This window comes from Fukomys damarensis, unplaced genomic scaffold (genome assembly GCF_012274545.1).
Source record: "Fukomys damarensis isolate Sample0158 unplaced genomic scaffold, DMR_v1.0_HiC HiC_scaffold_18, whole genome shotgun sequence".
NCBI classification, from domain to species: Eukaryota; Metazoa; Chordata; class Mammalia; order Rodentia; family Bathyergidae; genus Fukomys; species Fukomys damarensis.
In genome coordinates, this window is record NW_022900930.1 from 15,616,365 (window position 1) to 15,632,885 (window position 16,521).

Sequence of the window (16,521 nt, forward strand, 5' to 3'; positions counted from 1 at the left end):
TGACAATTAAATCAATGCTTGTAAGGAAGAGAAGAGGACCAAGGGTTGAGCCCTGGAGTGACTCACAAGAGATCAGAGTAATGAGGGAGAAACAAAAAGAAAGATGGCCAGTAGGGAGAAAACCATGGCGTTATAGCCTTGGGGAAGCCCCGGGACGAACTGGCCAGACACAACCCCAGTTAAGCAAAGCAAAGAAGGGAGCATGGGGTGGGCACTCGGGAGGGAGGATGCAGAGAAAAGCTGCCCTTGAAGCAGAGGAGCAAATACTGACTGGAGTGGAAATTCCAGGAGAAGTGGAGACGGTAAGCATAGGTCCTAGTGGGAGTTTCCTCATTAAGACAAGAAAAATATGAATGAGCATGCTGGCCGGGAATAATTTTCTTTTTTTTTTAAATTAATTTTGTTGGTACATTTATGGTATACAATGTAATGACACTCACCAGTGGAAGTCTGCACCTTTACATAATCCATCCGTGCTCTTATTTTTTCCCGGTTCCCCTCCCCTCCCTTCAACCCCTCCACGCCTCCCTATCTACAAAGACTTTGTTTCCAATTTTTCTGTTTCTTGTATTAATTCCATTCCTGTCTTTCTTTTCCCTTGCCCCTCCCACTTCCCTTTGCACCTTTTCTTCCTATGTCACATCATCTGTTGTACCTTTTAGACCTTATTTCCAACAGAGAAGATCTCAATCATTCCACAGCGAGAGGGCAGGGGTCCGATGTCCACCTGCAGATGCAGGGTGCTCTTACACTGCAGCACTGGCACGAGCTGGGTCAGAGCAGGCCAGTGTGAGCATGTGAACTTACAGTTCTCTTCTGTTTGTACCTAATTTCTCAGACAAATAAGGTATTGGCAGAAAGGGAGGCAAGGTAGCACTGGAGGCTTGAAGACAAAGAAGAGGTGGGAGAATCATTTGGGAGATTAGAAGAGTGAACAGGCTTGGAAAATGGAGTACGGTAGTCTTGTAGCATTTAAAGATTCCATTGCGTGTGGTAATTGCATTAATTAGGGTAAGCAAATGACTTCATCAAACAACTCTCAAGTATCAAGAGTGTAATAAAGGTAAAAGCTTTAGGTTTTTCTTTTCCTTGTCATATTCCACGCAGGTTTAGGGGAAGAGGAGCTCTTCTACCACTCCTCCGCTCCAAACTCCCTAGTTTCAGCAGCCCCCGCAAATAATTCTTCACAGATTCATTAGAGATAGAAAGAGAGGACAAGAAAACTTCACACCTTGTCAGCATCAGTCCCAGGGCTTCAGCCAGCCAACAACGATACAGGAAGTGTGGTCTTCTGTGGATTTGCAGAGTTGGATCTGACCAGCATGAGGGGTTTGGAGAACGGTACTAGGAGCAAGTGAGATGCAAGGAAGGAGATGGAAAAAGTAACCAGGTGATTATCAGAACTGACCATTGAATTCTGTTTGGAAAAGAAAGCAATTAAAGAGGTGGCCAGATCAGTGGACATTTTTAAATAGTGTACAATTCTTTGATAATGCTGTAGATGTTAAAACCCATTGGAATAAGTTATATTTTCAAGCTTCACAGAGGGCTGTCATATTTATCTGAGTATTAAATGTTTGTCTGCAATAACAAAACTACTATTCTCCTCCCAAAATTAAGACTTTAAGAAACCAATTTAATGTTTATTTTAATTGTAGTGATGCCTGGTCTTTTTGTGACAGAATGTATGTGGTATTCCTATTAAGTTCCTGATAAATATAGTAACAACATCTTTCTTCTAGAACAGTGGTGGTGAAACTATGGCACATGTGCTGCAGTGGGCTGTTTGTTATCACTAAAAGCTCTAAAAGGTTCGCTATCACTGTCCTAGGAGGATGAAGACACAAGTCTTCCAAAATAAATTACTACTTTTGTATTACATTACTCCCTTAGGGGAAAAAAATCTATATTTAAATGTGTGTATCAAATAAGGGCAATGCGGGAGATGCATTTTCAAATGTTATAAATATAGATTCCTTATATTTATCCTCTCCTTGAAATGCATTGTTAGAAAATAGGTATTTAATTAAAGTATTAGTTTTTCTGGGGATTTGAATGCTGATGGACTTTAAGTAATTTAACCTGTTTATTCCACAAATATCCATTTGTCCAGAAGTTGAAGAAATAAGATACACTCATGTTTGCCACTAAGTACTTGGGCAATATCAGTCTCTGTTTTTCTGTTTTTGTTATCTAAAGAGTGGCCTTATCACTTAAGCAAACAAAGACTTCATCTGACCTGGATAATGTTTTATCAGCATTAAATATTTTTAAAATGGAGAGTTCTGTCATATAACTAATTGTATAAAAAAATACTGGGGATGATCCAGAATCCAAGTACGTTCATAAACGTATGACATGCTGATTATAGTAAACTCTTTATTATTTAGTTGGTAGGAAAGCATATCATGAAACAAGTTAACCAGAGAAACATACAAATTAAATGCTACCGTAAAGGATTATTGTATAGGTAAAGAGACAATATAATATAGTAAATATACTGATCCATGATAAACTGTTTATAAATTGTCTGTACGTAATTTCTGGAGGAAAGTGATTATGAGCCTTCAAAGAAGGTATTTCACTGGAGATGGATCTGAAAGACGTTAAAGTGTTAATAGAGAGATGGTAAAAGGGAATTCTAACTGGGGATGTCTGCAAGAGCAAATCCATATCCATAATCGTGAAGGATCCCTGGGTAATGGGGTCAGAAGAAAGAGTAAGGAAGGCAGTGTCCTGAATCAAATAGTTTCTGAGGGAAATGGTATTTAGTATTACAGTATGAGATTAACTTTTAGAGATCCTTAAAAGAGATAGATGTGGTTTTTTGAACACAATAGACTGTTAAATGCTTTTGCAAGTTCTTGAAAGGGCAATGGCAATGAAAAATCTCAAATCGACGTAAAGAAAAAGTAAAAGTTGACAAGGAAAGTAGGAACATAGGAAAATCAGTTTACTTATCAGTTACTTTTGTAGGGTACTCTTTGCCTTTTCCCAGGACAAACGTTAGACCAAGCTGTGCATGTCTAATATTCATTAAATATCATCTGTTTTATCATTCTGTCTCTTTTTTTGTCCTTTAAACAATGAGTTCAAATCACTTGATTCAGATAAATTACATTTCAATGCCTTATTGAAGAACTTGTAGACAGTATCACTAAATGTTTTGTAAAGGTGAGCACTATAAATTATAGAATAGTAAACTTGGCATTATTTTGAGAGAAATTTCCTGAATAAGTTTTCTTACAGAGTACTTAATATGGAAGAACTGCTCTTTTAGTGCCAATGTGGGCCCATAAATAGCAGGTCATGAAACAGACCTAATTACCTTTTCTGGTAAGTTTTGTCAAAAGGATTTAAAAGAGATACTAGATATATTGAATCCATTTAGGCAATTTACACAATGTGTCTGGTGTGCTTTCAACATGAATGGCCGTTACGATGAATGACTGTACTTCCCCAGTCAGCAGCTGTCTTTGGGCAAATATACCCTGGAGGTGCCTCAGTAACTTCTGTAAGGCTGGATCTATATTTGGTTGTACCAGGGTTAATGAGTCAGATTCCTTAATTATCTCAACACATTTAGGTAATGAAGAGTATTGAAAGGGAATTTTAAGGGTGATAATGGAAAGTCGTCTTCCTTGATTTAAGCCATGTACTGCACAAGCACAGGCTCAGAATACTTGAGTATTGAAGAGATAGAATGTAGTAGCACTATATACATCGTAACTATTCTAAAAGCAAATGCCCAGTTTAGGCCATCTTATATAATAATTCAAACAGCCAAAATTCAGGCAATAGATAAGGAAGAGAGATAATACAGGACAAGAAAAATTTTCCAAACACTCTGACATAGGTAATTACCAGTGATGGGTAGGAGAAGGGCTGATTCTTCTGTTAAAGGAATTGGGGGAGTTTGCCTGTTCAAACTGGGGAACTTACTTCAGATGATAATTTTCCCCAAATGAGCAGTTCACTTAATACCAGCTTTTAGGGCAAGGCTTTTTCCCACATTTTCATCTCTAGCACCTAGAACGTAACACACACTCCCAATTTTGAGCTTCCCCAATAACTAAAAGCTCTCACAGAGTAGCTGTGTGTTTTGACACTCAGCATGTAATTCAGTGTCATTGAAATGTTATGATGTAAGTTACTAGCAGTTCAGACTGAGCTTGTGGAGACTTATAGTGTCTAGCAGTGCCTGATGTTATACATGAAATGGAAAAAGTAAAATTTTTATTCCAAATTTCACTGCTCCAAAACGTGTTTTAGTGTGATGGAGAATAATATTTAAGTTGTGAATGTCAGAAACTGAAATTACCAAATAGAAATTTGGAACTTGCTGTTATAAAACCAGTAGTGATTCCTATATAATCTTACTATCCAAAAGGGACTTCCAGTCACTGCTACTAATGAAGAAACTTGTAGTGTTTCTCACTTTTAAAAATGTGGGTGGCTTTTCTTTGATATTTGGAAATGTCAGGCTGTGGAAGCACAACTGGGAAATCACTAATCAGTATTTAGGTTTTTCATGGTATTTGGTGGCCGTCTTCTCAGCTCACTACCACGTTGCTATGTCAGTTTCTGTATAACCAGAGAAAAACAAATCATTCTCAAAGCATAACAATATGTTATACTTAAGCAAATATGTAAAATGAGCCAAGAGGTAATATGAACAGAAAATATATTCACTTTATGTTCACAGTGGCATATAGGTAATTATTCAACCTTCACTGAGCCTTATGCACATGGTAAAACATGATATTAAGCATGAATAAACACAAATGCATGCACAACGTTTGTATGAATTAAACCATGAATAAAACCCAAACATAATAAATAACAGTCTGTGTTTATGCCATCAAAAGATGTACACCCAGAATAATGATAGTAACCCTGAACAACAGAAGCAAAGCAGGAGGCATCACAATGCCAGATTTCAAGTTATATCATGAAGCTATTGTGATAAAAACAGCATGGTCCTGGCACAAAAACAAACTGTTTTTATCTCTTGTCTAACAGATTAAAGGTTGCAGGAAAAAAAACCCCAGGCACATTTAGCTATCTAAGTTTTGACAAAGGGGCAAAAAACACACACTGAAGGAAAGATAGCCTGTTTAACAAATGGTGCTTGCAAAATTGACTATATGCAGAAGATGGAATCTCTAACTATATCTTTTACCATAAAGTAAACAAAAAGAAAAATAGGTCAAAATTTAAATAGTAAAACAATCTGCTGGAGGACAAAATATGTAGAACTCTTGAGGATACAGGATTAGACAAGGACTTTGTGAAAAGAATCCCAATTGCACAAGAAATAATGTCAAGAATCAACAAATGAGATTATATCAAATTAACAGCATCTGCACAGCAAAGAAAACAGCAAAGTGAAGCGACAACTTATAGAACAGAAGAACATTTTGCCAGTTACATCTCAAGACAGAGGACTAATATCTAGAATATATTAAGGGGTAATGTCATATTTGATGCATTTGTACATCTGTAATGTTTAAATCAGATAAAATTTTTCTATCTTGCAAAAAATTAGACCCTCTGAAATAAGAGACCCAATTGAAATGGGCAACTGAAATGAATAAACATTTCTCAGAAATACAAATGGCTAATATATGAAAAAATGTTTAACATTCTTGGTCATTTAAAAATTGCAAATTAAAACCAAACTGAGGTTCTATTTTACTTCTGAAAGAATGGCTATTACCAAGAAATGAAACAATAAAAAATGTTGTCAAGGTTGCCCAAAAAAGGGAGTCATTGGGCATTGTTAGTGTGAATGTGAATTAGTACAACCAATGTGGAAGTAAATATTGAGAGTCCTCACAAACTAAAACTAGAAATTCTATTTAATCCAATTTTCTCTATCTAAGTATCATTTTAAAAGAGAGACATCATATTATAGTGATACATGCATTTCTATGTTTACAGCAGCACAAATAATAACAGTTAAATTTTGGAAATGGCCTACTTGTCCATCAATAGATGAGTTGATAAATAAAACATGATATTTATATACAACAGACTACCATTCTGACATAAAGGATAAACTTGAATCATTGATAGGAAAATGGGTGCATCTGAGAACCATATTAAATGAAATAAATCACACACACAAGTTGAAATACCATAAGATTTCTCTTATACAAGAAGCCAAAGGACACATAATAAGAAAAATAAAAGACAGATAATGTAAAACAGTGGTATAGAATCTTTGCAAAAAAGAAAGGGACCCAGATAGGGCTTAGGAAGGGGAGGAGAAAGGGATTAAAACAGAATTAAGATATGTTATATATATGAATCAACTCCTTTAGATGAATGTTATCATTATTTGTTTGCAATATGTATTGATAAAAATAATTCCCCAAAAAGTTATGCTCTATTCTTAGCCTGTTGACTTATGGTAACTGATTGTTGTTGATTTCACTTGAAAGTGATATTATATATTATATATTTTGGTACTCTGATAAGAGGAACTATTCCATTACTTACATTTATTGAGCACCACCTATAAGCACTATTAATGGCATTCATTTTAAAAAATGTTTCTCATACTCTAACACTGGCTAATGTATAATCTCATACAGTTCTTACAGGATCTCTATGAAAGAAGTACTATCTGAGTCTTCTAGATTAAAAAAAAACTAAGAAGCTGAAGTGATTTGTCTAACATTTTGTTTTATTATTATTATTTATTTTTTGGTACTGGGGATCGAACTGGGGACCTTGTGCTTGCAAGGCAAGTGGCAGCACCACTGAGCTAAATCCCTGGCCCTTGCCTAACATTTTATAGCCAATGAGCTGCAACATTGGACTGCAGACTCAGAACCCTCATTGACCAAAGCTCTGTTCCTACACCAACCTATGCTTTCTCCAATTAGTCCAACTAACATCTATATGGGTGTGGTGTGGTGTGTGTCAGTGGATAGGTGTTTCTGTGCCTTCTAAAATAATCATGAAACTGCAAGTCACCTAATGTAAGAGCATATGACAGGGTGTGATTATGGAGAACTGAGGTGAAGTACAATCTGGAATCCATGGTGCCAAATCCATTCTTGCAGAAGAAATGATGGACAGAGGTCTAAAAATATTGGAATTTAGTTTTGGTTAGTTTTAAAGGGTTATTTTAGATAAAATGCACAATACAGGTCTGAATATTTACACATAAGAAGTTCACCAGAGAAGGTAAATGGTCACAAGACAATGTAGAAATGCATCCTTGACCATCATTTGCAGCCCACTTTTAAACAGTGGTACATGGCAATTAAGGAAGATTAGATTCAAACTACCTTCGCAGATCAAGGGACTAGAGAAGTAGAATGTTTATATATAAAGACCTTCATAAGTCTCACTTTAGATAAAAGCATACAGTAATTACCTGAAATAACCCTTGGCTTTACTTTATTTTTTCTGTTTCCTTGATGAGTTCTTATCTTTTAATACATTTTTAAAGACTTTCTACTTTTTACTGGCATTTCAACAGTTCATCTGCCATTACTTAATTTTTAAACTGTTTCATCATAAAAGTAAAGATCTTTAAATTATCAATATTTAAGCATTGCCACTGTCCTAGTAAAAGTTTAAGAAGCTGGACCAAGGCCAAGATGTTCCTTCAGCAGGAAAATGGGAACACAGGATAAAATACAGAAAAGATTGTAAGGAGAGTTGAACAGTTAAAAGAAAATTGGGCAATTCTTAGTTAGCTCCTCTTCAGGTAAATTATAACATAGTGTGACTTTATTTGATGTAGGTTTGTTAATATTAATTAGACTTTTTCATGTTTAAATAAATACAAAAAAACACTTATTGTTTTATATTATCAGCTCTTACTGATTCCCATTGGTTTAAGTTAATGAAATTACTGTGGGAACTGCCTCTCCTGATAAAGAGTAGGCCTGGAGACAAAAATTATGGGTTAACTTTGGGTCAGCTTATGCCTGAGAGTCATATTTAGAACTTACAATAATGTGCACTAGAGATAGTCATATGACAACCATGGAGAAAAGTGATTGTTAGGAGTTTTAGTTTGAATGAGATTGATTGTCAGCATTTTTGTGATGATTAACAGGTTATTGATTTATTCTCAGTGTTATGATACATACTTCACACATTATTTTTAATCTTTAGTTGAAATATTGTACTAATTTTACAAAGAAATAAACTCAAGTTCAGAATATTTTCCTAAGGATCCCCAGGTGGTTAAAAAAAAAAAAGACTCCTTCTTGATATTATCTGGCTCCAAATCCCAAGATCCTCTGCCATGAAGCCACAGCAGACTGAGGATGTAGAGGGAAAGATATGAGATGAAGAACAAAATATAATGAGAAGGGCAAAGATGAGTGAGAAATCAACAGACAGAGGAATTCATTAAAGTTTTAGGAGAAACAGAAAAATGCAATGCTGTGAAAGTGATGAAATTATAACATGAGAAAGGGGGATTAATAATCTTTAAAGTGCTAAGGAGGACATAAGGAGTTCCGTTAATTCTATTTTAGGTCAGCACTGCTCAAAGAAATATGCATTCCTGGTCTCATGAAATCTCTATAACAATCTAAAGAATTATATACAGTCATTTTTGACACATGAGGAAAAGGAAGCTTAGAGCAATTAAATATTTCATGCAGAAAAGTTTATGTAAAAATAGAAGATTTGGGGACCTAATACTTGTCTTTCTGCCTCCGAAATACAGAGTTTGTACTATGAATGCATTTTTAAGGAACACAATACTGTTGAAGTGTGCAACATGCATGTTTCCCAGCCATGGAGACTTAGCTGAAAGGCTTCCACTGTCTTTCTTTTTTTTTCAAACAGTCTGCATAGAAATTGACCTCACCTGAAATCACATTTCTATCATCAAGGTGGAATGAGACAGTGCAGTCAGTCACATTCAGGAGCTCTTAGCAGCAACACTTACTCCAGAGCTTGCTCAAAACCTGGAGAAGATTTGCTGCCCCTTAAGAAGGCATCTTAGTTGCCTTCTTCCTCTCTGATCCTGCTTTTTTCTTGTGCCTGTCACAGATGTTTATCCCTACTAACAATCTTGTCTGCAAACTTTGTCTCAGGATCTTCTTCCTGGGAATTCAATCTCTAAAATGCTAGAGCAAATTGGGGAGAGAGGAACAGAAACCCAGTAGACAGACAGCAATGCTCCTAGCATCAGATGAAAATGCCCTTGACTAATGCTGGTGACTCTGGGAGTAGGATGGGGAAGCAGCTGAAGAGGCTGTCATGAAGGAGAGGAAAGAGGAGCAAGTAGCAGTCAAGATGACTGTATGAGTTCCAGATCTTGTGAAAAGCAAAGGCAAGTGAGACCAGTAGTGAAAAACAGCTATTATGAGATTCTGGTATAGAATGACATCCACACAAACTTTTTTTTTTTTTATTAATTGAGTTTATTGGTACATTTTAGGTATACAGTACAATTACATTCATTATTGGGATCTTGTACCTTTACGTGACAGGTGGTCTTGGTTCTCATTTTTCACCTTGTCCCTGCCCTCCCTTCACCCCCTCCTCCCCTCCCCATTTACAAACACTTTATTTCCATTTTTTCATTTTCTCATATTTTTTTCTTTTCCCTTATTTCCTTTCCCCTACCCTTCCCACTTTCCCTGCAGCTTTAGCCCTTTTCTTCCTATTTCACATGGTCAATTATATCATTAGGATCTTATGTACTATTATAGTTTTTCACACCAGAGAAACTATTTGGTATTTACACATGTGTGAGTTATTTATTTCACTTAGCAGTATATTCTCAATATGTATCCATTTTCCTGTGAGTGACTCTAATGTCTCATTCTTCATGGCTGAGTAGTATTCAATTTTATAGAAAAACCACATCTTCTTTAGCCAGTTTCCAACTGATGGGCAAATGGGCTGTTTCCAAGATTTAGCTATTACAAACTGTGCCACTATAAACATTGGTGTGCATATATCACTGTGATATGATTCTTTTAATTCTTTTGGAAAGATACCCAACAGAGGGATGGCTGGGTCAAATGGAACCTCTAGTCCCAGCTCTTTGAAGTATCTCCATATTGATTTCCATAGTGGTTGCACCAGTCTGCACTCCCACAAACAATGGATAAGGGTTCCTTTCTCCCCGCAACCCCATCAACATTTGTTATTGATTGATTTCTTGATAGCAGCCATTCTTTGTGGGGTGTCTACGGCCATACCACCCTGAATGCACCCAATCTCGTCTCAACACAAACTTTTAAAAGTTATTTTCACTGAAAGTTATACGAAGAAAAATTTGGCATATGATATTAATTGTTTTTTTGGTGACCATGAAAACATTTCTTTAAAGGCAAACATGGTGTAAAGATTTCACACAACATTGTATGGCTTCAATAGAAATATTTTTTGAATATCTTTTTAGATGTTTTATTCCTTAGAGCTGACTCCCTCGTATAAATTATTGTTGTACTTTCATAGGTCTTTTTAAAATACTTCAAAGGCACCTTATTTTTAATTTTCACTGAAGTGACAAAATTGGAAGTTCCTAGAGATGTTGATTATAGAGTTTGAATTTAATCATTTTCCTCATTGTTACCGTTCAACCACTGCATTTGACAGGTGGTTTAAAATGACTTTTGAAAGGATATAGAAAATTTTCATTTCTCAAATCCTTTGTGATTGACGTTGAAGATCAGAAGAAGAAATTTAAGCATAATAGTTGGAATGAGACTATTTTACCTTTTAAATTTAAGTATATGAAGCCCAACTACAATTATGCCTTAAAGCTTCATCGATGCTTCTCCGGAAGTTTATGTCTGTATAAAGTCTAGCATTCTTCTAGAAGTGCTATCAGTAGGCTGGACATTAACCATTATATTTAATCTGTTTCCAGTATGTACAATTGAACATTTTTGTTATTCTTGCTCTTGTGCTTTAATTTCATAAAATTGAAATATTACTAATACATTACAAAATACTGCACTACTCTGCTTCCTCTTCTAATCTTGGTTCTTTCTGTATGAGTTCTCTCATTATAAACTTATAAATTCTCTACAACTAGTTGCTCTCCATCACCCCATCCTCTTCCACCATCCAATCGCGGCAAGACATTTCTAATTCATACTTACAGCTTGAAGTTTTCCTGAGTTGTAGAACTTATTTTTCATTATCATAGGCATATTTACTAGATCCTCTCATTCACTTCTTAAAATTTGATTGCCCCACCAACTACTTTATTTGTATATTAATGAGAGGTCTTTTTGAAGGTGGTAATGAAGTTTCTTGTGTTTGTGTGTACTTCAATGTCTTGCAGAGTCAGTGTATAGAAATGAAATTTAATAAACTTTGGTTCAGCTGAATTTGATGTCTCAATTACCCTTCTAGATATCTTCTGTAAAGCACTAAAGACACCATCTTACAGTGATACATGCATATTTGATACCCATATTTGTAGCAACACAACTCACATGTCCATCAGCAGATGAATAAAGAAAATGTGGCATTTACTCACAACGGCATTTATACACTATTCTGCCATAAAGGATAAACTCAAGGGGAATCAGATAAAAACAAGAAGTAAGGTATGTTATGTACACGTACCAACTCCCCATGTAATCATTTTGTACTACAAATGTATACCAATATAAAAAGCCTAATCAATGTTAGCTGCTATTCTTTAAAAATGATGGTGGCACACAATCAGCATAGCAGTTGTCATGCCATTTCATTTTTAAATGAAATTGTTCATCAAGGTGTTCATCAATGGAGACCTGCTTATTGCTTTTACCACATTTGATTACTAGGGCTAATCAGGAGTTATTTAGAAGTCTTTTGTGAAAAGTGTTAAGTAGGCATCTGGTAAACAGTCACAATCATACACATGCTGGATAAACAATGGTTTCTGTCAAGTGAAATGTAGAAGATGTCCTTGGAACCTAAAAGATCCACTTGGCTTGGCCACAAGCTAGTTGTGTGATCTTGGGACTTTATGTAACCTGTCTATAGTTCTATATGACAAATAGCCTTCAGCTCACCTCCCCCTTCATGATCCTAGAAATATATTACATTTGAAAATAAAACTAGTTAAAAGCAACATATAATTGACATAACTATATGTAAAAAAATAGAGCCATAATTAGTTGAAAAATATAGGCCTGAGTACATGACTCAGTGGCAACCACTGTGTCTGATATTACACAAGTCACCTTACTTTTCTTTACCCAATTTTCCTCATCTGTGGTGTGGTAAGAGCAACAATGTTTACCTTGCAGGATTATTAGTGAGATTAAAAGATAAAATACATAAAAGACATTCATAGGTTGCTTCACATACAGAAAGTCCTTAGTATATATTAACTGGTAGCATTAATGACACCACCAACTTCACTACCTCAAATTCAGTCAAAATGATTAAGAGGTTGTCAGAAGAAATTACAGTAGGTTCAGGATTACAATAAAGAAAGGTACAATGTGACAATTGCACATAAGAGTTTGAAGAGGAAACAGAAAATGTAGCCAAGTATGATGGTGCATGAAATTTGAAAATATACTTAAAACATTACCAACAAAGAAAACCCCCGGTTCTGATAGCTGCACTTCTGAATTCTACAATACATTTAGAGAAGATCTATCACCACTACTCTTTAAACTCTTCAATGAAATTGAAAGGGAAGCAATAGTTTCAAATTCATTCCTGGAAGAAAGTATTACTTTGATTCCAAAACCAGAAAATGACCCAACCAAAAAAGAGAACTACAGGCCAATCTCCCTAATGAACATAGATATAAAAATCCTCAATAAGATACTGGCAAACAGAATACAGAGGGTCATCAAGATCAAATGCGCTGACCAAGATGGACTTTTCCTAGGGATGCAAGGATGGTTCCACATGCATAAATCAGTAAATGTAATCCACTATATCACCAGAGTCAAGGACAAAAACCATATATCATCTCAATAGATGCAGAAAAAGCATTCAACAAAATTCAAAACCCATACATGATAAAAACCTTGTAGAAAATTTGATCTTCACCTCAAGTTGATAAAGCCTATCTATGAAAACCCAACATCCAATATCATTCTAAATAGTCCAAAACTGAAAACATTCACACTAAAATCAGGAACAAGACAAGATTGTCCATTATTACCACTCCTGTTCAATATAGTTCTGGAAACATTAGCTACAAGAGAAAGAAATAAAAGTGACAAAGATAGAAAAGGAAGAAGTTAAACTATCATTATTTGCTGATAATGATAATCTACATAGAAGACACAAAAAACTCTGTCAAAAGACTTCTAGAGTGAATTGGCAGATTCAGTAGAGTAGGTGAATATAAAGTCAACACACAAAAATCAGCCTTCTTGTACACAAATTACAGACTCAATGAGAGTGAAATTAGGGAAACAATTCCTCTCACAAAAACATCCCCCAAAATGAAATGTCTAGGAATCAATCTAATGAAGGAGACAAAAGACCTCTACACTTAAAATTACAGCACTTTTAAAAAAGAGAAGAGGATACAAGAAGATGGAAAGGCATCCCTTGTTTCTGGGTAGGAAGAACCAACATAGTGAAAATGCCATTTTCCAAAACTTCTATACAGATTCAATGTAATCCTGATTGAAATCCCAACAGTATATTTTGCAGAACTTGAGAAAACAATCCAAAAATTCATTTGGAACTAGAAGAGACCTAAAATAGCAAAAGCCATTCTAGGCAACGGAGACATGGCAGGGGTATCACAGTTCCCAATTTGAAGCTAATCCTACAAACCCACTCTGATTTTATAAAGGCATGGTACTGGCAAAGACACAGACCTGAGAATCTGTGGAATAGATTAGAAGATGCAGAAACAACTCCAGACATACTCAGCTACCTCATCTTTGACAAAGGAGCCAACCACCCTCATAGGAGGAAAGATAGCCTCTTTAATAAGTGGTGTTGGAAAACCTGGATTTCAACTTGCCAAAGATTAAACTAGATCCCTATCTTTCACCATGAACTAAACTAAAATCCAAGTGTATTGAAGATCTAAATATCAAAACAAACACTAAGCTTACTGGAAAGTAAATTAGGTAGAACTCTCGAAGACATTGGCATAGAAGACTTTATGAACAGATCCTCAGCAGCATGAGAACTTGCACAAAGAATCAACAATTGAGATCTCATTGTATTAAAAAGTTTTTGCAGTGCAAGAGAAATAACAGAGCTAAGAGACAACATACATTGTGGGAAAAAATTTTTACTAGATACTCCTCAAAGGACCACTCTCTAGAATATATAATGAACTCAAAAAAATCAGACACCCCCAAATATAAAGACCCAATCAAAAAAATGGGTATCTGAAATGAAGAGACTTCTAAGGAAAACAAGTAAAAGCAGCAAATAAATATATGAAAAAATGTTCAACATTTTTGCACTGTTCATTTGTGAGATGCAGATGAAGACAACACTGAGATTCCACCCTACCCCAGAAAGAATGGCTGCTATCAAGAAACCGACCAATAACAAATGCTGGCGGGGCTGTGGTGAGAAAGGAACCTTTCTCCATTGTTGGTGGGAGTGCAGACTGGTGCAACCACTGTGGAAATCAATATGGAGATACCTCATAGAGCTGGGACTGGAGGTTCCATTTGACCCAGCTCTCCCTCTGTGTGTGTCTTTTGAAAATAATTAAAAGAATCATACCACACTCATGTATGTGTACCCATGTTTATAGTGGCACAGTTCATAATAGCTAAAATTTGGAAACAACCCAAATGCCCATAAACTAGAGATTGGATAAAGAAGATGTGTTTTTTCTATAAAATGGAATACTACTCAGCCATAAAGAATGGGAAACTAAAGACATTTATAGCTAAATAGATGCACATTGAGGCTATACTCTTGAGTGAAACAAATAGGACACATTTGATTAAATACTGAACAGTTTTTCTGGTGTGAAAAACTAAAAGTGTAAATAAGGTTCAAATGGTATAATTGAGAGTGTGAAATAGGAAGAAAATGGCTAAAGGTGAAGTGGGAAGGGAAAGGAAATAAGGGAAAAATAAAAATGTGAAAAAGGGAGGGGCCGGGGATTTAGCTCAGTGGTTCGGTGGCCTGTCTTGCAAGCGCAAGGACCCGAGTTCAATCCCCGGTACTAAAAAAGGAAAAAGGGAAAAAAATGGAAACAACATCTTTGTAAGCGGGGAAGGGTGAAGGGGGGGTGAAGGGAGGGCAGGTATATGGGGCAAAAATAAGAACCAAGACATATCATGTAAAGGTACAAAATCTCAATGATAAATGGTAACTGTATTGTTTGCTTTAAATGTACCAACAAACTTAATGGGAAAAAAATTATTATCATTTTGTTTTTGAATTGTAAGAGACATTTGTATATTCTGGACAGAAAACCTTTATCAGATACATGTCTTGTAAACATTTTCTCCCAATCTGCAGATTGTTCATTTTCTTAATAACTAGATAAAAAATTTTTTAATAAAAATAAATTTGTAATTTTTTCTAATGGTTTGCCTTTAGCAGTGATTTGTTGCTATTTTCACAAAACTTGAAGGCCAGGAGAGCTTAGAGTGAAGGGTTTTGGGTCCTGAAACAATTTCTAACTCAGGCTGCCTGCTGTCGTTACCACAGGTTGATCTTTATAAGTGATTCTTTGCTTTACCTTAACCATTTTTAAGGTTTTGTTCCTCTATTGGACTCCTGGAAATTTGCCTGTGATGTTTTGAGTACAGACTCTGGTTTGATTGTACAGGCTATTTGGAGCTGTGTATGCTTCAATATCTAGAAGTTTAATTTTTTGCATATATTTGGAATCTTTTTCCTATTATTTCTGCAAACAAGTTTTATGTGCCATTTGTTCTGCCTTGGGGTTATATGCTTATTCCAATTAATCTTAGATTAGTCTTCCTTTTGATTAATCCAACTGTAAGCCTTTTCTTTCCTCCCTTTCTTTACCACATGGATCAGCTCTGGAGGAACTGGGAGTTTTTTGAAGAATTTTGTTGCTCTGTCTTCTCATTTCTATTTTCTGTTTGTTTTGGTTTTTGCTGAGGTTTATGGGCAGGTGTACTGGAAAGATTTTGTTGCTTTTAGAGCTCTCTCTAGTTAGTGTATGCTTCCCAATTATGCACTCAAGCATGGCCAACCACAGTCCTTTGTCTGTGTCCCAAGATCTGACTGCTTCCATCAACCTTGGAGAGGCGGATGCAGAACATCTAGTTCTTCAGGAATGGACCTTAACACTGTCATCAATGTAAGACATTCCAGACATCAGAAAGAGAGGGAGCTTCAATGTCAACAACTTTGTGACCCTGACACAAAGGCAAAATCACAGTGACATCATCCAAGACAAACTGGATGTTGACATACCTTAAGAACCAATAATGTACTACCCTTAACCGTAGAATATATCTATGACATAATATAAATACCAAGACAAATTAAACATCAACGTACAACAAATATCCATGAATCATGGCATCTATACTCAAACTAACAACAGAAAAGAACTCAACAGTAGGGCCGGGGATTTAGCTCAGCTGTTTGGTGGGG